Source organism: Eurosta solidaginis, chromosome X (assembly GCF_040869045.1).
Source record: "Eurosta solidaginis isolate ZX-2024a chromosome X, ASM4086904v1, whole genome shotgun sequence".
NCBI lineage: Eukaryota > Metazoa > Arthropoda > Insecta > Diptera > Tephritidae > Eurosta > Eurosta solidaginis.
The window spans coordinates 49,080,428-49,101,960 of NC_090324.1; the positions used below are offsets into that span (position 1 = coordinate 49,080,428).

A 21,533-nucleotide genomic window follows, 5' to 3' on the forward strand; every position below is an offset into this window, starting at 1 on the left:
TTATATTCTTACATACTAGTTTTTCTTAAATATATGTTGTGAAGCGGCACTTGCGCTTTTATTATAAGCTTTTATTTAGTTTCACTTTTGTTGTCTGTAATGGAATCTTGCAAGTTAAATTTGATACACTTCCCGGTGTCCGATTGAGCTGAAATTTTGCACACATGTATAACTCCGATGACAATGCAATATTACTTTGTTAGAATTCGATAAATTAATCGATAACACAGTTATCGGTAAAGATTTGTATTTACTTTGGAATAACAGACTAAATCCCATACAAACCCGCCGGTACCTATCCGTGGATTGTGATATTTGGACGTGGTGAATCACGAGTGTCACGCGTGGTGAATCCCAACGCTTGCGAAAAGCGGAGACACAATCCTCTGTTGTATTTCTGTGTATAACCAACATAGCTGAATTTTTAAGGCTGTTTAACTCTGTAATCTTTTCTGTAATTTATTTTACTTTTGGAAAAATTACCTATTTGAAAAAAGCTGGCTGAAAAATATTGGCATAACAGCTTAAGTTAAATCAAGAATGGAAAAACTTGGAAAATTTTAGCAATTTCTCGTGTCCGTTGAACGAAATATTGACAATATATTGATCATCGCTAGGAAATTAGCGACATTCCTTCAACTTAGCAGCACTTTAGCAATACTACTGTTATTATTTGGCCGCTCAAACACACCCATATTAATTGTGCATTAAATTTAAAATATACAACTCAAAAATGACTCCGGTTGTTATGTCCGCAGCATTTATTTGGTGCAAATACAACATAATAATTTATTTACACGGCCAAAGCCATAATAATTTGCACGGGTCATCAATTCTTTCTCTGATTCAAAAGCTGAACTACCAGCGCTACCGCCATCAGCTCAGTGTCATCATTGCCAGTAGCGCCAATAACACCAAACTCGTGCCTGACACACAAAAGTCGTTTCACTCAATAGCGCAAGTGAAATTTACTACGCACTCACTACTAAGTAGCGTCAAAAATTCGATTGGAGTCATTTCGTCAATGAGCTACCATTGAGCTGGCACCGCATTGGTGCTGGCGCCATGCAATTTACATCACTAAAATTGCACGAATGTCCAGTCTCATGACTTTGTTAATCCAGATGGTGAAAACGAAGACTCAAAGGAATGCAACCTTGCAAACAACAGCCGTCATTTTCAAAGTGTAAAAATTCTGTGATACAACGAACGCTAACGCCGTTAGGCTGTTATCGGTAAGTGTTGAATACTTTTCTGCGCACTTGATTTTGTTTTACAGATTTTTGGCGATGGAATTTTAGCTAAGCGAAAGTAGGAATTTTATTTTAAAACGGATTTAACCCACAGATGAGAGATCTGCAATAAGTAGTTGTAAACTGATCGCGGCATAGGCAAAGTTAAGTTATTTAACACTGTTTGACACAATTTTATATGTGCTCTCTGTCAAAAATGCTTCAACTAACTTAGTCACATTTTATTTCGATTATGAATATGCCCCAATATATTCGGATTATGATATAATAAAATTAAAGAAAAAAACAAAATTAAAGAAAAAAAACTTTTTTAAAAATAAGCTTTTATTATTGGTTAATAAAATCAACTAAAAAGTAAGTTGATGCATTAGAGAAATGGATAGAATGAGAAACGTTACAAATAACTAAGTAAAGATTACGTAACTAATTTAAACAATATTTTACCTTACTAAAAATTTAAAATAATTCCTATTTAAATTAAATTTAAGAAAAAGGTTTTCTAAGAACAAGCTTCTATTACTTGTTAATAAAACGAACTAAAAAGTAAAAAATAAAATTAAAGAAAAAAAAACTTTTTTAAAAATAAGCTTTTATTATTGGTTAATAAAATTAACTAAAAAGTAAACAATAAATTGACTCTAAAGAAATATAACACTTTATAAGTTCATTGTAAGCTTTAACGATAATTAGGCTTTTTCGTCTGCGACAAAAAAATTCTATATTGTACATAATTATATATTTTTAACATTAAAACTTTACACCTAAATTATTAAACCTTACAGTTTATATCACAGTCCTAATTGTTCTAATAAAAGCGTGTTACATTGCGATAGCAAGAAAAGGAGATCCTAAATGTTCTTAATTATACCATCAAAATTCAACACGTTTTTTATTAGAACAATTAGAACTGTGATATAAAATGTAAGTTTTAATAATTTAGGTGTAAAGTTTTAATGTTAAAAATATATAATTATGTACAATATAGAATTCTTTTGTCGCAGACGAAAAAGCCTAATTATCGTTAAAGCTTACAATGAACTTATAAAGTGTTATATTTCTTTAGAGTCAATTTATTGCTTACTTTTTAGTTAATTTTATTAACCAATAATAAAAGCTTATTTTTAAAAAAGTTTTTTTTCTTTAATTTTATATACATATATGGTCTTAAATTTAGGGATTAGTGTGTAGGTATACATATTCATAGCTAACGGATAACTGTAAATATGTTTGCATACTAAGGCTAGTATGAACTTGCGCACATCGAAACGGCATACGCCAAATTGGCTAATGCAATAACCCATGACGCCAATATATGTATTTACAAAGTACAGCTGACCACAAATACAGTACACGTCGGTATGGCAGAACCTTACTTTACAGTATGCGCTGCCATACAACGGACACTGCTATATATGGTAGGTGTCACACCTATTTTACAAAGTTTTTGTCTAAAGTTATATTTTGCGTCAATAAACCAATCCAATTACCATGTTTCAACCCTTTTTTCGTATTTGGTATAGAATTATGGCACTTTTTTCATTTTTCGTAATTTTCGATATCGAAAAAGTGGGCGTGGTCATAGTCAGATTTCGGCCATTTTTTATACCAATAGAAAGTGAGTTCAGGTAATTACGTGAACTGAGTTTAGTAAAGATATATCGATGTTTGCTCAAGTTATCGTTAATGGCCGAGCGGAAGGACAGACGGTCGACTGTGTATAAAAACTGGGTGTGGCTTCAACCGATTTCGCCCTTTTTCACAGAAAACAGTTATCGTCCTAGAATCTAAGCCGCTACCAAATTTCACAAGGATTGGTAAATTTTTGTTCGACTTATGACATTAAATGTATCCTAGACAAATCAAATGAAAAAGGGCGGAGCCACGCCCATTTTGAAATTTTCTTTTATTTTTGTATTTTGTTGCACCATATCATTACTGGAGTTGAATGTTGACATAATTTACTTATATACTGTAAAGATATTAAATTTTTTGTAAAAATTTCACTTAAAAAAAAATTTTAAAAGTGCGCGTGGTCGTTCTCCGATTTTGCTAATTTTTTTTAAGCATACATATAGTAATAGGAGTAACGTTCCTGCCAAATTTCATCATGATATCTTCAACGACTGCCAAATTACAGCTTGCAAAACTTTTAAATTACCTTCTTTTAAAAGTGGGCGGTGCCACGCCCATTGTCCAAAATTTTACTTATTTTCTATTCTGCGTCATAAGTTCAACGCACCTACCAAGTTTCATCGCTCTATCCCACTTTGGTAATGAATTATCGCAATTTTTCAATTTTTCGAAATTTTCGATATCGAAAAAGTGGGCGTGGTTATAGTCCGATATCGTTCATTTTAAATAGCGATCTGAGACGAGCGCCCAGGAATATACATACCAAATTTCGTCAAGATATCTCAAAATTTACTCAAGTTATCGTGTTAACGGACAGACGGACGGACGGACATGGCTTAATCAAATTTTTTTCGATACTGATGATTTTGATATATGGAAATCTATATCTATCTCGACTCCTTTATACCTGCACAACCAACCGTTATCCAATCAAAGTTAATATACTCTGTGAGCTCTGCTCAACTGAGTATAATAAACAAATTGAAAGCGTTAAATAAAGGGTTTTGTGTATTTTAACCGTTGTTGGTTGGGTAATTCGCGCAGGTTTTTTTCAGTTTCACAACCCCTTGTTTTAATTTGTTCACAAATTTTCATCCATGAACATGGAATCTTATATCAGGTTGGCCGATCGAAAAATCGAGTTCGAGGCCGACTTTAATGACATAAATGCGGCTCTGCACACACTACACACTCTTGCAATACAGCAAAAAGATTTGCAAGCTAAGTGGGAAAGAGCAGAGACCACCCTCGATGAGTTACCTGACTCTGACACGCTTGAAGCAAAAAAGATTTCAGCGGTCTAGATCAAGCATAAGACGGAATATGCCGTATTTCTGAGATGTATATCTAACATAGCTGAACTTCAAGCTAAATTGAAGCAGGAAAAAGATAGGGAGGGTCGTCCTGAAGGAGAACGCGGGCGCGAACATAGTCTCCGCCTGCCTGCTTGCGACACAGAGGTATTCAAGGGCGACTACCTATCTTGGCCAACATTTCGGACCTGTTCAAGGCCATCTGCAGAAACAACAGTCGATTAAGCCCGTTTGAAAAGTTGTTCCACCTTAACCAAAAAACCCAAGGTGAGGCAAAGGATATCGTCAAGAAATATCCCTTGACAAATGAAGGCTACGAGACAGCCTGGTAAAACTTGTACGAGAGGTACGAGAATAGACGGATTCTCGTAAATTCACAGCTTCACATTTTGTTTAATTTAAAAAAGGTAGATAGCGAGTGCGGCAGCTCCATTAAAATGTTACAGCGCGACATAACCAATTGTTTGTCATCCCTAAAAAGTCATCAAATAGATTTTTCAAACTGGGATGCGATTATAACTTATTTAAGCTCGACAAAATTGCCTGAGAGTACGTTGGCTCTATGGGAGCAGAGCATTGACCACAAAACGGATATATCCGAGTGGGAGGATATGGACAAATTCTTGTCAAATCGTTTTCAGACACTTGAAATCGTGTCTATGTCACAGGGAATGCAACTTCGAAAGGGCAAAAATCAAGCACGTCGCCAGAAACCCATATGAAAAGACTTGGTGCTTTTCAAACAAAAGTAGCCAAGCAAACAACAAAATCAATGTGTAAAATGTGCAAATCTATGAAGCACAGATTACACAACTCTTCACGCTTTTGCGATTTAACCCCGGTATAAAGGAGTAAATTCTTTAAATCAACAAATGGCTGCCTGAACTGCTTATCCCTAGGACACACAGTGACGAGGTGCACCGGTTCATACAACTGTTCCAAATTCCACTCTCGTCACCACACGCTCCTGCATGCGGACACAATTCAGCAACCGGCGGTGCGCAATCCTTTAAAAGATGCGGATAATACCCCGTCAACTTCGGCACAGGCACGGAAAAGACAGGAATCGGGACAATCACCTTCCTCTGCGAATCAGAATGTCAAATCCTGCCCTGCCAATTCCAGCACAGGTGTGCTATTGGGAACTGCTCGCGTACACATTCGCCATAATGGTACCGACTTCTTAGCGTGGGCATTAATTGATTCTGGGTCTGAATGTTCCTTCATAACTGAAAGACTGAAACGTAGAATCAATTTGCCAGCGAAGAAAATGCATGCCCAGGTTTCAGGCATCACAAGTGCGATGTCAGCTCAGGTGAAAGAAGCATCCAACATTGAATTACGTTCACCAGTGGATCCCTGCTTCAGCCTGACTACACTCGTTCTAGCTAAACTCACTGGGGATCTGCCATCCTGCCATATCAACGCAATGACTTGGTTTTGGCAGACAAGAGGTTCTACATCAACGAAGACGTAGACCTCATACTTGGCGGAGACATACATCCACAAATTATAATGAGCGGTATACAAAAGAATGTACTAAACATACTCTTAGCCCAAGAGACAGTGTTCGGTTGGATACTAACCGGTCGTATCGAATCAGCGAATCCAACGAAGAGCATTATGTCTTTCTACAACGAGGTTGCGTTAGACAACCAACTCAAAGCTTTCTGGGAGGTAGAAAATGTACTCAAAAACAAAATATTAAACGAAGAGGAGAGGTATTGCGAAAAATTATTCAAAGAAACAACGAAACGTGATGAAGATGGAAGATAAACCGTGTCACTATCATTCAGGCAGGATTACCCTAATAATATTAATTTAGGATCATGCCTGAAGCGAGCATGCTCTCAATTCTTCCGGAATAAGGGGCGACTAATAAAACCCCAGACTTAGGTAAAGAGTATGTTCGAGTGTTGTCAGAATAGGAAACGCTCGGGCATATGGGAAAAACTGAAAAGAATATCCCATCCGACGATTCCGATAATTATTTCCTGCCCCACCACGCCGTTATTAAAGTAGAAAGTACCACTACAAAGGTACGCGTAGTATTTAATGCCTCGAGCCCTCCATATCTCGCGATCAGAACGCTCCTACAACTGGCAGACGACGTATCAAATTCACACCCTACAGCGGCTAGCATACTGCGAGAATACATGTATGTAGATGACGTGTTAGCGGGTGGGCATACGATCACATCGACCATTAAAGCCAGAGATGAAATTTGTCAAGTCCTACACTCAGCAGGTTTTCCACTTCCCAAATGTACATCCAATTCAGAGGACATTCGAAGGGACATCCCCAAAGCAGACTTGCTCAGTTAGAACTTCCTGGCATTCGAAGATACCAGCTTGGGACGATCCAGTATCGACCAGTACGTTGGGACAATGGAAAACCTTCACCGACCAATACCATGAGATCGATAAAATAAGGATACCTAGATGGGTCAAATTTTCTACAGGAACCGACAGCGAGATCCATGGATTTTATGACGCATCCGAGAAGGCTTATGCGGCAGCCGTTTACATTGGCGTGAAAACGGATAACGTCACCTGGATAAACCTACTGCAAAACCCAAGTAGCCCCAGTAAAAACTCTTTCTCTTCCCCTATTGGAACTTTGCGGAACCGTGCTGTTAGCGAAAATCACAGAATCAATTTTCAGGAACCTCAAATTGGGAGCAGCGAAAGTCCACCTTTGGACGGACTCAACTATCGCATCCGCATGGATAAGGAAGCCGCCCTGTTCTGGTCCACTTTCGTAGCACATCGGATCACCATGATCATCGACGTGGTCGGTCACGTGAACTCGGAGTCAAACCCAGCAGATTTAGGCAGTAGAGGATTACCTGCATCTAAGTTGGTCAACAATTCGTTGTGGTGGCAGGGACCTTCTTGGCTGCAAGAAGACAATTCCCACTGGCCAGCACAAGATACCGAATATAACACGTCTATTGAGGGAAAGCGGGTAAAGGCTCATGCAACGTCAGTAAATAACAACCCTAACATCCTTGATAAGTTCTCCGACTTTTCAAGGGCGTTGCGGGTTATATCATACATTTTTCGTTTTTTCTGCAGAACACATCCAAAAAATAAAGTTTCTTTCAAAAGGGATTCTCATGCAATAGCCCCTGATGAAATAGAAACAACGAAACAACGACTGATAGCTATATGCCAAATGCAATACTATCCAGAAGAGTATGCCAATTTGCAGTCAGGGAAACCAATTCATGGGAAGAGTGAGATACTGCCCTTAAACCCATTTATCGATACTGAGGGTATAATCAGAACTGGTGGTAGGATTGACGCATCCAAAGATATGACCTACAACGAACGTCACCCCATTATCCTGCCGTACACGTGTAGGCTAACCAGACTCCTAGTTGAATTTATACATATGATCTCCTTCCATGGAGAAAACCAGCTGATGCTGCGCTTTATTCGCACTCAGTACTATATACTGCGTATTAGAAACATGATTAGGTCTGTCATCCAAACTGTAAGGTCTGTACTTTTTACAAGAAGCGGGCTCAAACTCAACTCATGGGAATCCTTTCAAAGGAGCGCACCAACTTTTCTAGGGCCTTAACAAATACAGGGATATATTTCGCCGGACCATTTGACATAAAGTTCTACCGAGGGAGAGGGTGTAAGTCCTCAAATGGAAATGTTTGTTTGTTCGTCTGCTTTTCAACGAAAGCAATACATCTTGAAGCGACAAACGACCTTAGTACCGGGTCCTTCCTGGCTGCATTCGCATCCAGACGAAGATGCCCAAAAAACGTCTACTCCGACAATGGTACTAACTTTGTCGGAGCTTCGCGATCTTTACGATCGGAGTTCAAGGCATTTCTGCGGGAAGCAAGGGACCACACAATGAGTAAATATAGTCATCAAACTCTCGCGTGGCATTTCATAACACCAGGTGCTCCTCTCATGGGAGGCTTGTGGGAAGCAGGGGTAAAAAGTTAAGAAAATCGCGCCCGGCCACAAATATACATTCGAAGAACTTACGACTCTCTTATGCCGAATAGAGGCATGCCTTAACTCCAGACCACTGAGTCCCTTGTCCAATGAACCTTCCGGCCTGGAGCCGCTTACTCCAGGCCACTTTCTCGTGGGTGGGCATCTGTTAGCTCCACCCGAGCTCGACTGTGACGAGAATCCTGCCTCATATATATGTAATATATATATATACCCACTTAGTTCGGTAATATCACCCGAGCCACATATTTTTCCAGCGTGAAATTCACCGCTTCCTAATTTTCCCCTGTATACATATACTAGCTTTACCAGGCGTACGTTGTAACGCCCGAGATAGAATGAATGTTGCGTTATTTTTTCTGTTTTGTTTTTTGATAATTTAATTTATTGTTTGAATTGAATTTTGTACGCATATTTGGTGAAATTTTCGTTTAAAACATTTTATTATTTTATCTTATTGTAATGCAAGTGGGTACCTAATATTTTTTGTTTTTTCGTTCAGTGCAAAGATAAGCAAATTTTTTGGTTTTCCAACTCTAGAGCAAGCAACATATAGCTGGTCATGGGAAAAGCACGGACTCTCTAAATTTAAGCATGCAATAGTAAGCGATTGTCCTTGTGCTTGCAAAAGCAAGGCGTACAAGAAACTATAAGCGCTTAAAATTGAATGACAAATCTGTAGGAATGATTGGGATCCGTGGTATGATCACATCTTCACCTTTGCTTTTACCGCTGATTGTTATTCGATTAAATTCGGTATTAGTTTCTAAACGCAAAGTCCATTTGCATTTACATTTGTGTCGATCGATTTATATTTCGTCACTTCACCAGGAAATTGGTTTTGAATGCGATCATTGATTTTGTTAACATGATCATTTTTGGGAGCGAAGATAGTTCGTTCGCATAGCCAAAAAACAACAACATTTATATGTAAAATTCTTAATTCTGAAATATGAAAAACTTTCGTCTTGATCGAAGAAACCTACAGCCAAAATTTGGTGATGATTGATGTATGGGAAACACGTTTTCATAGGGAACACACACACAGAATTTGATTTTTATCTATGTATATAAAAAGAAGTGTACATTTTGATTGTCACTCCATAACTCGAGAACCGATAGAAAGATTGCCAAGAAATTTTTAGGAAAGATACAGGAAGGAGAGATGATGGTTAGTTGATTTTGAAATCCCAAATCGGTTTAGCCTTAAGAATATAAAAATCAAATTCTGTGTATGTGTGTATGTTCGCTATGGAAACGTATTTACCACACTTCAATCATCTCCAAATTATGGTTATAGGTTCCTTCGATCAACGGGAAGGTTTTAGGCTAATAATAATTCCGATATATAAAAGGGGCGTGGCACCTCCCATACAAATGGTATCTTTGGTACTGCATAACTTTGAAGGTATACATGCCAGAACATTGAAATTCAGTAAGGAGTTATATATGGTCAATCCCTAACACCACCAAGAAAATGTGGGATTGGGAAAACGGGGCGTGGTACCTCCAATACAAATGGAATATATCCTACTGCATATCTCTTGATGTAGTAATGGTAGGATAATGAAAAGTGGTAAGGAGCTATATGACGTTAAGTCCTAACACCTCCAGTAAAATGGGGAATGGGGAAAAAGGGGCGTGGCAATTTCCCTACAAATGGGATTTTTCAGAACTATGGCTGTCGTACAAATTTAAATTTAACACCTAAAGTTTGACTGCATTGTTGAGGTTGGCTGTTATGCCTTTTGGACGTTTAGTAATCTGCCGCTGTTAAAAAAATTTGTTAGCATCAGTCTATCTATATCTATCTATATACATATATAAAAATCAAATTATGTGTGTGTGTTCCCTATGAAAACGTGTTTCCCATACATCAATCTTCTCCAAATTTTGGCTGCAGGTTCCTTCGATGAAGACGAAAGTTTTTAATATTTCAGAATTAAGAATTTTTAATTTAAATGTTTTTGTTTTTTGCCTATGCGAACGAACTATCTTTGCTCAATATGCGTACAAAATTCAATTCAATTTACAGAAAAATAAATTAAATTATCAAAAAACAAAACAGAAAAAATAACGCAACATTCATTCTATCTCGGGCGTAGTCGCAATATAATTTTTTTTTAATCGGCACCCTCTTTGGGTATTTTGCTTTTTTTTAAAACTTGAGGAAAATTTAAAAAAAATGTCCGCCGGTCATTTTACTTGAAATCATTGCTCATTATAAATTTTTTGAAAAAAATAAGCAAAGTGAGCATATAAATTTATTATAAAACTTTTCTTTTTTTGTTTTGTTTTAATAACTTTGTGAATTGGGTGATGTTTAGGCCACAGGCCTAAATATATCTGCCCTCGGAGCAATATACCTAGTTAACCAATATATTCATAAAGGTGTGTTCACAAATACACACACATATTCATATGTATAAGCTGGATTTGTTTATACACATTACTTTAAACTTTTTTTACTTTACTGCTATGAACCGACTATACAGCGACTTTCGGCGGGGAAACTCAACGAAAGTGGCCGTATAGTGGGCTCATAGCTTTTGTTACATTTGTTATAATTTTACTTTACACTTTTTGTTTGCAATACCTTTCAATAAACCTATTTGTTATCCTGAATATTAATTTGAAATTTTCGTTTTCTTATTTCCTCCTTTTTCCGCTTAAATCTACTCATCTACAATTTCGTGGGTGCGCGCCGTTGCCACCACGAAATTGTACATGGTCCTTCGAGCCGGATATAAGAGAACCAGACATATTACCATACAGTCCACTCCACTTTTTAGCAAGGAACGATATTAGTATAAACAAAGTTTTGGCCACAACATCGTATCATTCTTGAGTGACACTAACAACATACAAATATCCAACCTCCAAACAACAACAAACACACAATCAACACATCAGCATCCAGATTTCACTTCAATGAAATTTTATATTCCAAGGTACGTGGTTTAATGTATTCCGTGCATAATACAAATTCGAAGTGTTAAAATATAAATTTTGAAGATTTTATTGACGCGTAAGTGAATTTGAAATTGGTATATTTTTATTTACATTTGAGTGCATAATAGCAGTGAACAATTTTTTTTTTTTTTTGATATTCGTGCCCTTTTTCGTGCACACACTTATCTCCACAAAAGACAGGCCGTTAGTTAAAGTTTGTACACTTCCGCCTTGTGACTATCTGGAACAATCCCCCACCAGCGGTAAGATTGCCCGGACACGGACACAGCTCAAGGTAGTACAACACTGCACTGTACCGGTTAACATAACCACAAATTTCAATTTAAACTCAAAGTTCACTGTCACATCCATAAGAAAAATTTATTCTCAAGTTAAATTGACTTTAAATTAGCGTTAAATAACGTGGTGTATTTCATTTAAATTTTATAGGAAATTTGTATTCCATACAATAAAAATATCGTTTACCAATTTCAAAATCACTTTTGCTCAGTTCCACTAGATACACTGCAATTGCATTTTTTGTTGTTGTTGTGGTACAAAGTACGTTGACTACACAACACGTACTCCTTCTCTGTTAACTTCTCCCACTTAGCACACACGCCTCAATACAGTCCTTTTTTCCATTTTAGCCATAACTTATCGGCTTACACAATTAGAATATTCACTGTTCTTCTTCTTCTTGCTTAATGGTAAATTTGTATATACGTATGCATACACCGAATCTTTTCACTTATCACATTATCACTTCCAAGTTCGGTCCTTTGGCGACATTTGCACTCACTACTCTCTGCAAAGGCAATTTCTTCTTAATTTTTTCGGTTTTCATTTTTATCCACAATGGAGACCTATACACGCCAAGCATATGCAGTGACGGAGTATGAAAATGACTTCAACGGTATGTCACCTTCACAACACAGTAAACACTCCCTAAAATACCAAAGGGATGAGTTAAAATATCTGTGGGAAACTACGAAGATGACATACGAAAAGCTCGTAGGTCCATAAGAGCTTGAGTCAAAGGACCTATCCGCTATCAAAGAGAAGCATAAAATGTGCTATTTCAGTTTACCAAAGTGTCAGGCGGCAATAGCTGAGCTTTTGATTTTGAAAAGAAAGAGAAGAAAGTAGAAGTCTCAGATAATATGGAATATCATGTGCGCCTGCCAGCGTGTAATACGGCTATTTTCAAAGGAGACTATATTTCATGACCGTCCTTTAGGGACATGTTCACTGACATATATATTAATAATAGTAAACTCCATGCAGTACAAAAACTATATTATTTAAGGCAAAAAACCCAAGGGGAGGCCAAAGAAATAGTGGAACGGTGTTCCTTAACGACAGACGGGTTCGAAACAGCGTGGAAAAATGTATGTGACCATTACGAGAACAAACGTATCTTGGTCAATGCCCAATTAAAAATTCTTTTTAGTTTAAAGCAGTTGAGAGAGAATGCGGTAGCTCCATTAAGAAACTGCAGCGGGAAATAAACAATTGCATCTCTCTCTGCTCCACAAAACTGCCAGAAATCACACTGGCTCTATGGGAACAAGCCATAGAAAATAAAACAGAGATTTCCAAATGGGCAGACATGGATAAATTCTTATCCAGCAGATTCCAAATGTTGGAAAACGTCACAAAAGTTCTGCACATCGAATCTCAAAATGCGAAAACTTTCTGCGCTTAACGCCAAACAAACGGTTTGAGCACATTAAAAGCATTCGTGGATGCCTAAACTGCCTTTCAGCTGGACATACTGTCACAAAGTGCATCATTCAAATGAACTGTGCCACATGTTATTTAAGACACAATACGCTGCTTCACATTCCGAATCAGCCCAAAACCACAAATTCGGTTGATAAGATCGGAGCATCAACGTGAAGAGATGCTCAAGCGCGTCGCAATTCTGAAAAAGAAAACAGTTCGGTTAATAATATGAACTCATGTTTCGCAAATACTAGTAAAGGAGTAATACTGGGAACAGCACAGGTGAATATTCATTTATATGGTGTTGACTATTCGGCGAGAGCTCTAGTAGACTCGGGATCTGAATGCTCATTCATAACCAAGATACTCAAGCGCAGAATAAATCTGCCAACTAAACGTATGCATGCCCAAGTTTCGGGCATCAATAATACAATTTCGGCACAAGTGAAAGAAGCGTGCAATATTCAACTGCGGGCCCCAATAGACACGTTAGTCAAGATCAATTAGATCATGGTTTTACCACAACTAACAGGGAATCTTCCAACTTGCCATATAGATGCAATGACTAGGCAAGCATTCTCTGACTTAGTACTGGCTGACAAAAGATTCTTTGTAAATGAGCCAGTGGATTTAGTTCTGGGCGGAGACATATACCCCCAAATTATGTTAGGCGGCCTAAGGAGAGATGTGCTAAAAATGTTAATAGCACAGGAAACCATGTTCGGATAGTTTCTGACAAGCCGGACAAAGGCGGTTGATGCCAACAAATCTCTAGTTTCATATTTCAACGAGGCCATTTTAGATAAACAACTGGTGGCCTTTTGGGAGATAAAGGAAATTTCAAAGAAGAGGAGCAGCAATAACGATCACACTTACTGCGAGGAGTTATACAAATCCACAACAGTTCCGAAAAACGATGGCAAATACGTAGTCTCCTTACCCTTTAGGAAAGAGGTTTACTTAGGCCCCTCATTGAGAGGTGCGTGTTCTCAATTCTATTCAACGAGACACGACTTGCGAAAAACCCAGTCCTTCAAACGGAATACAATACAGTAGTATCCGAATATGAAACCTTAAAGACATGAAACAAATTGGCAATATTTCGCCAGACTCAAATGACTGTTACTTCTTGCCTCACCATGCTGTTATAAAGGAGGGAAGTACAACGACAAAAGTCAGAGTCGTATTTAACGCATCATGTCCTACCATAAACGGAAAAGGTTTAAATGATGCCCTCTACCCAGGTCAAATACCCCAATCCGACCTAACAATCCTTATACTACGTTGGCGGCTGTCAAATACGCATTTAATAGCGACATAGAAAAAATGTACCGCCAAATATGGGTTAATGAAAATCAAAAAAAATTTCAGCGAATCGTATTTCGTAACTGCCCCATGGATCCAATCAACCTTTATGAACTGAAAACAGTAACTTTTGGAGTCAACTGTGCTCCATACCTTGCGATTCGGACGCTGCACCAACTCGCTGATGACGTGGAGACCTCGCATCCAATGGCAGCAGATATCCTGCGAAATTGCATGTACGTTGATGACGTACTCGCCGGTGGACACAGCATCGAACTGCGATAAGGGCAAGGGATCAAATATCCTCGGCATTACAATCGGCGGGTTTCCCATTGCGAAAATGGACTTCCAGCTGTAAGAAAATTCTACAGGGCATACCGAAACAATACTTATTAAACGAGGATTTTCTTGAGACACCAGCACGGTAAAAGCACTGGGTATCAGGTGGAATGCCCATTTCGACTACTTCTACTTTACAGCAAAACCCTTTGATAATAACCCTACTGTAACAAAAAGGTCAATACTGTCTGCGATCGCAAAACTTTTAGACCCTCTTGGCTGGCTGGCACCAGTCGTAGCCAAGATAATAATGCAAAATATTTGGTTGGAAGGACAGGCTGGGATGAAGATGTGTCTGAAACTACTTTACATCGGTGGCAATCATTCATGACTGACTACGAAAAGATCAACGATATACGCATATCGCGATGGGTTTACTACACGAAGGTCAATATCTAAATACATGGATTCAGCGATTCTTCGGAAAAGGCGTATGCCGCCACTGTTTTCCTGAGGGTTCAGACAAAGGATCGAGGATTCACCAATCTGTTGATTTCAAAGACAAGAGTAGCCCCGGTCAAAAATATATCATTGCCACGACTGGAACTCTGTGGCGCCGGGCGCCGTCCTACTTGCAGAAATTATAGAGCCGGCCATTGAAAATATGTAAACTTCTAATATTAAAGTCACCCTCTGGACAGTTTCGACTATCGTGCTGGCTTGGATCCGAAAGCCACCATGTTCGTAATCAACGTTTGTGGCACTTCGAATAACAAAAATCATCAACAAAGTAGGAGACAAAGTATGGCGGCACGTAGACTCCGCGTCAAATACGGCAGATTTGGCGAGCAGAGGCTTCCTCGCTTCGGATCTAATCGACAATTCTTTGTGGTGGCAGGGACCTTCTTGGCTGCAAGAAGACAACGATAATTGACCAACACAAGAAGAATATTATAACACGAATATTGAGGAAAAGAGGGTGAAAGTTCATGCAACATCGGTCCAAAATAACTTTGATATTCTGGATAGGTTTTCCGATTTACCAAGTGATTTGCTGGTTATGTCTTACATTCTACGGTTTTTTCAGAAAACGCACCCAAAAACTAAAGCCCCTATTTAAAACGGAATCTCATTCGATAGCCCCTGACGAAATAGAAAAAACAACACAAATATTGATAACAATATGCCAAAGGCAACATTATCAAGAAGAGTGCGCAAATTTGAAGTCAGGAAAACTAATAAATGGTAAGAGTGAGATTTTACCCCTGGATCCATATATAGACGAAGAAGGCATCACTCGAACTGGGGGACGGACTGGGGCATCCACAGACATGTCGCATAACGAAAGTCAACCCATTATCCTTCCTTACACTTGCAGGTTATCCAGACTTATAGTTCAATCCTCTCATAAGACCACTCTGCATGGAGGGAACCAGCTGATGCTACGTCATATCCGCACTCAGTACTGGATCCCACGCGTTAAAATCATGATAAGGTCTGTTATCCATAACTGCAAGGTCTGTATTATTCACAGGAAATGGACACAAACACAACTTATGGGGATCCTTTACTAGGGCCTTCACCAACACTGTTGTAGATTTCGCAGGACCATTCGATATAAAATCCTACCGAGGAAGGGGATGTCGAATTTCAAAAGGATATGTTTGTCTGTTCGTCTGCTTTTCGACGAAAACCATCCATCTAGAAGCAACAAACGACCTTAGTACAGGGTCCTTCCTAGCTGCCTCCGCCAGATTTGTATCCAGACGAGGTTGTCAGAGCAACGTTTACTCCGACAATGGTACTAACTTTGTCGGAGCTTCGCGATCTTTACGATCAAAGTTTAAGGCATTTCTGCGTGAAGCAAGCGATGATACATTGAATAAATATAGCAATCACCTTTTAGAATGGCATTTTATACCGCCAAGCGCTCCTAAAATGGGTGGTTTGTGGGAAGCGGGGGTAAAAAGTTTTAAGACACATTTTAACAAGATCGCGTCCGATCATAAATATACTTTCGAAGAGTTTACGACCCTCTTCTGTCTAATTGAGGCCTGCCTCAACGCTAGGCCTCTCAGTCCCTCATTCAGCGACCCTTCCGCCTGGAGCCGCTTACTCCAGGCCCTTTCTCGTAGGTGGACATCGTTTAGCTCCACCTGAAGTAGTGAAAACCCTGCCTCAATTGTAAACCGATGGCAAAGGATGAAAGCCCTTCATCAAACATTTTGCAAAACATGGAAATCAGAATATCTCACCGAGATCCAGAAACGGTATAAGTGGAAACATCCACAGTCCAACTTAAAACCCGCGAACCTAGTCGTTATAAAGGATGATAACCTACAACCAAACGAGTGGAGAATGGGAAGAGTCGTCAACACACACCCAGCTCCCGACAACCGTGTACATGTTGTTGGCGTCAATACAATTAAGGGACAAATTACCAGACCAATCGCAAAACTGGTACTACTTCCGTTCACCCCGAACGAGGCCAACACGCGATAACCCTGCTCTCGTTCCCCTGAACGAGGCCAACATACCCTAACGCAGATTCATTATCTGCCACAGTATCCGCAATTAAACTATCAATTACATCCCCCATATATCATATCCCATATGAACTAAACGTCCAAATTTAAAAGTATTTTCGATTAAAAAATTAATGTATCGTCAGGAAGAAAATGTACCTTAAATGTGACTAGTCTTGAGTAATCATTCCATATGTCTAAACGGTTTATTCACAAATGGTATCATTGTCAAATTAAGCTTTAATTGTTTTGGAGTGATCTTTTACTGTTTTTTCACAATAATTGTCATATCATGTTCATGAAGATATTTCAATCGTTTTGGTAGAGATGTATGAATGATTTTCGCATACGATTACCATGCATTTATTCTTCATATCTCATGCAAAATAAGATCTTCAATGATAAGTAAAATTTTAACAAGTAGAATACTCATGATTCAGTCAACAAGGATACGAAGAAAAGATTCAGAAAGCTGAATGAAAAGGATTAAAAATTGTTGATCACCTAAAGTAAACACACCTGATCCAAATATGATTCCAAAAGATAATCGAAAAACTATATTCAGTTTTTGATCAGCAAAGTATTCATATTTGGTTATTTCTTTTGTTCAAGTGTATGGTAACTCATTATTTGGTCAGAAAGAATTGAATTGAAATTGTATTGATATGAAGAGGAATTCATAAACAACGGAAGGAAAATCTCTTTGCCTATTACGAAATCCCTCAATTCTGTGATCATTATTTTACTTGAAATTTTGCGGCCATAAGCGCGTGTGCTCCAATGTATTTCCCGCTCGGCCAGTTAAAAAGAACTTAAGGAAACGAAAATCCGTCTTGTTTCTTCATCCGATTATATAGTTATACCCCCCAAACCCTGCACATGCTGCGGATTATCCCCTTTGTAATCAAGTTAACCCGGTTTAAAAATTAATTATATTCAACCTAATCGCAGGGATGTGCCGGTGCAAAGTATTTCAGATTCACATACCCCCGCAAATAGGTATCCAAGGTTACGTGCCATTACACGCAAATTTTTTAAAATTTACCCAAAACGGCAGGAAAGGTATGATGATTCTCACAGTCAATGATGGTAAAATATCCGCCAATAAATTTGCACCAGTCGACACCAAATCACATTTTCTTGAATTATCATATTCAGTCTCAGTTTTACTGTTACCTTTAGGTACATGCTGAAATTGTGCAATAATATCATGTGCATAGGTGGGCACCACTACATTTACACGATTACCAAATTGAGAATGTGTTAGTATACACGAACGCGTGGCTAGCACGAATGCAAAATCAAATATTTATTTAGTTTGATTCCAGCGATTGCACAATAAGCACGTATCACACACAATCTTGGTACAGTGTTTGGTCGTACAATACGAAAGTATTGTACGTACTTATGAATGCAAAATGTTTCAGATTGAATTGGAAGTAGAGTTTTTTTTTGTTTTAAATAGCGCCAATAAGCCACAATGCTTAGTTTGCGGGAAAATTATAAACTTCATTTGCAAGAAAAGCTTAAGTCGACTTTTCGTTTTACTCCACAGGAGCGTAAATAATCTTACCCCTGTGCTATACACGTTTATACGGATGGTTCCAAATTAATAGAAGGGATTGGATCTGCTCTTTACTGAGTTGGTCCAAAAATAAATAGATCCTACGGGATGATTACTACAGCGTGTTTCAGGCGGAACTTATAGCAGTGAAGAAAGCAGAAGAAATTCCTTAGGAATCGTTATATGAAGCGATATGAAATATGAGCCCAATCGGACCACAAATACGATTTTTTGAAATATATTATATTTCAAGTTTCAAGCTTGTACCTTATCGGAAAGTTACTTAAATTTCAATTACAAAATTCGTTCAAAACGGCCTGTCAAGTCAAGCTAAATAAAACAGTTTAAAAATACTAAAACTACCATATTTTATTTCTGAAAAATGCAAAACAATTAAAAACCCTTTTTCGGGGACAACATTGAAAATTTTTCATTCATATGTACGTATTTTTCGACCGTTCTCTGTGGTAATATTGCGTGCGACACCTTCTTATTGTACGGACGTCGAAAGCAAACTAAATGTGTTTGGTCGTTGATTTTGACGAAGTAGTCATTTTTCGTTCGCTCGTTGTATACGTATATGGCCGCTTAGCAGGTGCTAAGTTCATGCCCACCCTTGATCATGTGCATCACTACATAACCATAATTGTTGCATAAACCCAATATCCAGTAAGCGGTAAGATCACACCTAGCTTGCGATCTTTGGGTGTCGGATGTGGTGAGACGGGTGAACCAGCTATAACATTTTGATTATTGGACATTTTTGAGAGCGTTTGTTAAGCATCAATGGGAGGGAGCGCAACAAAAAATTATTTTTTTTTTTAACGGAAGTTCACTTTGTTATTGTATGGAAGCTGGAATTATTTTATAAAATGAATATCAGATTTCGTAAACACATTAAATAAGCTTTTGCAATAGATGGATCCAATATGTAACTAATATTTTTCTTCCGGTTTTTATTTAAACACCTTGCGTTGCGAAAATTAAAAGAATCTCAACTATTCGCACAAATAAATTTGTTCTGTTGTACTTCGAATGACTTAAAAGTTTCGCGTCTTTTACGAGCTGCCTGATGGCCCTACTAATTCAGGGAAAATTGCGGACCATTGAAGCTATTATCCAAGGAAGTTTTTAACAAATCAAATGAAAAAGGCACACCTTGCGATCCGGTAACAGGAGAAGAATAAAAATTTGGTATAAATGAGGAAACACCAGCGAGTCACGTAGCGTGTACAGTGGAAATGTCATCTGTCAATACGCCTATGAAGTTGCTGTTATAGATGAAATGCAACAGCATTTGTTGACCCACAAAGAGTCTGGGCGTGTACGCGGGCCTTTCTAGGACTCATCGCTGAAGAGATACATGTTTTCGGTGAAGCTGGTGCCTTCGAACTTTTGCAAAAAAAAAAAAATGTGCGAAAAAACAAACGAAACAGCAGAAGTGCATAATTGCTAAAGACTTACCGAGCTAACCATTGAAGACTCAGCATTACTAAGTTTAGGTTATATACAGCCTGGTGATTGCATTGTTTGCTTTAGTAAAAATGATATCTCTTCGGTTTCATGCGGTACAAAATTAGCACAAGCTCCAAATTCAATGATCCTGAGAAAAGCTGTAAAGTTATGGTGGTAAAAGATGCCAATGGTATGGGACTCAATTTGAGCATACGACGCATTATATTCTCAATAATCAACCCTGGAATGAACGAAAAAGGTGGACGGGAACTTGATGCAATATCTGTTTCATCTGCGCTGCACATTGGGAACACGGTTATGTTACCACATTCAAATCGGACGATTTGCATGTATTAATGCAAAATTTTAGCAGAGGAACCAGAACAACGTCCAACTGTAAGAAAATTCTACAGGGCATACCGAAACAATACTTATTAAACGAGTATTTTCTTGAGACACCAGCACGGTAAAAGCACTGGGTATCAGGTGGAATGCCCATTTCGACTACTTCTACTTTACAGCAAAACCCTTTGATAATAACCCTACTGTAACAAAAAGGTCAATACTGTCTACGATCGCAAATCTTTTCGACCCTGTTGGCTGGCTGACACCAGTCGTAATTGTAGCCAAGATAATAATGCAAAATATTTGGTTGGAAGGACAGGCTGGGATGAAGATGTGTCTGAAACTACTTTACATCGGTGGGAATCATTCATGACTGACTACGAAAAGATCAACGATATACGCATACCGCGATGGGTTTACTACACATTGAAGGTCAATATTATATAAGTATTTTCGATTAAAAAGTTAATGTATCGTCAGGAAGAAAATGTACCTTAAATGTGATTATTATTGAGTAATCATTTCATATGTCGAAACGGTTTATTCACAAATGGTATCATTGTCAAATTAAGCTTTAATTGTTTTGGAGTGATCTTTGACTGTTTTTTCACAATAATTGTCATATCATGTTCATGAAGATATTTCAATCGTTTTGGTAGAGATGTATGAATGATTTTCGCATACGATTAGCATGCATTTATTCTTCATATCTCATCCAAAATAAGATCTTCAATGAGAAGTAAAATTTTAACAAGTAGAATACTCATGATTCAGTCAACAAGGATACGAAGAAAAGATTCACAAAGCTGAATGAAAAGGATTAAAAATTGTTGATCACCTAAAGTAAACACACCTGATCCAAATATGATTCCAAAAGATAATCGAAAAACTATATTCAGTTTTTGATCAGCAAAGTATTCATATTTGGTTATTTCTTTTGTTCAAGTGTATCGTAACTCATTATTTGGTCAGAAAGAGTAACAAATTGTATTGATATGAAGAGGAATTCATAACAAACGGAAGGAAAATCTCTTTGCCTATTACGAAATCCCTCAATTCTTTGATCATTATTTTATTGAAATTTTGCGGCCATAAGCGCGTGTGCTCCAATGTATTTCCCGCTCGGCCAGTTAAAAAGAACTTGAGGAAACGAAAATCCGTCTTGTTTCTTCATCCGATTATATAGTTATACCCCCCAA

The 21,533-nt window shown here is 38.1% G+C and overlaps 1 protein-coding gene across 1 annotated transcript in view; it reads left to right on the forward strand.

The window, feature by feature from the left end:
• Positions 1-21,533, forward strand: part of LOC137234912 (paired box protein Pax-5-like) — a 2,462,599-nt gene that overhangs the window by 1,428,020 nt on the left and 1,013,046 nt on the right. The gene's annotated exons all lie outside the window — the stretch shown is intronic.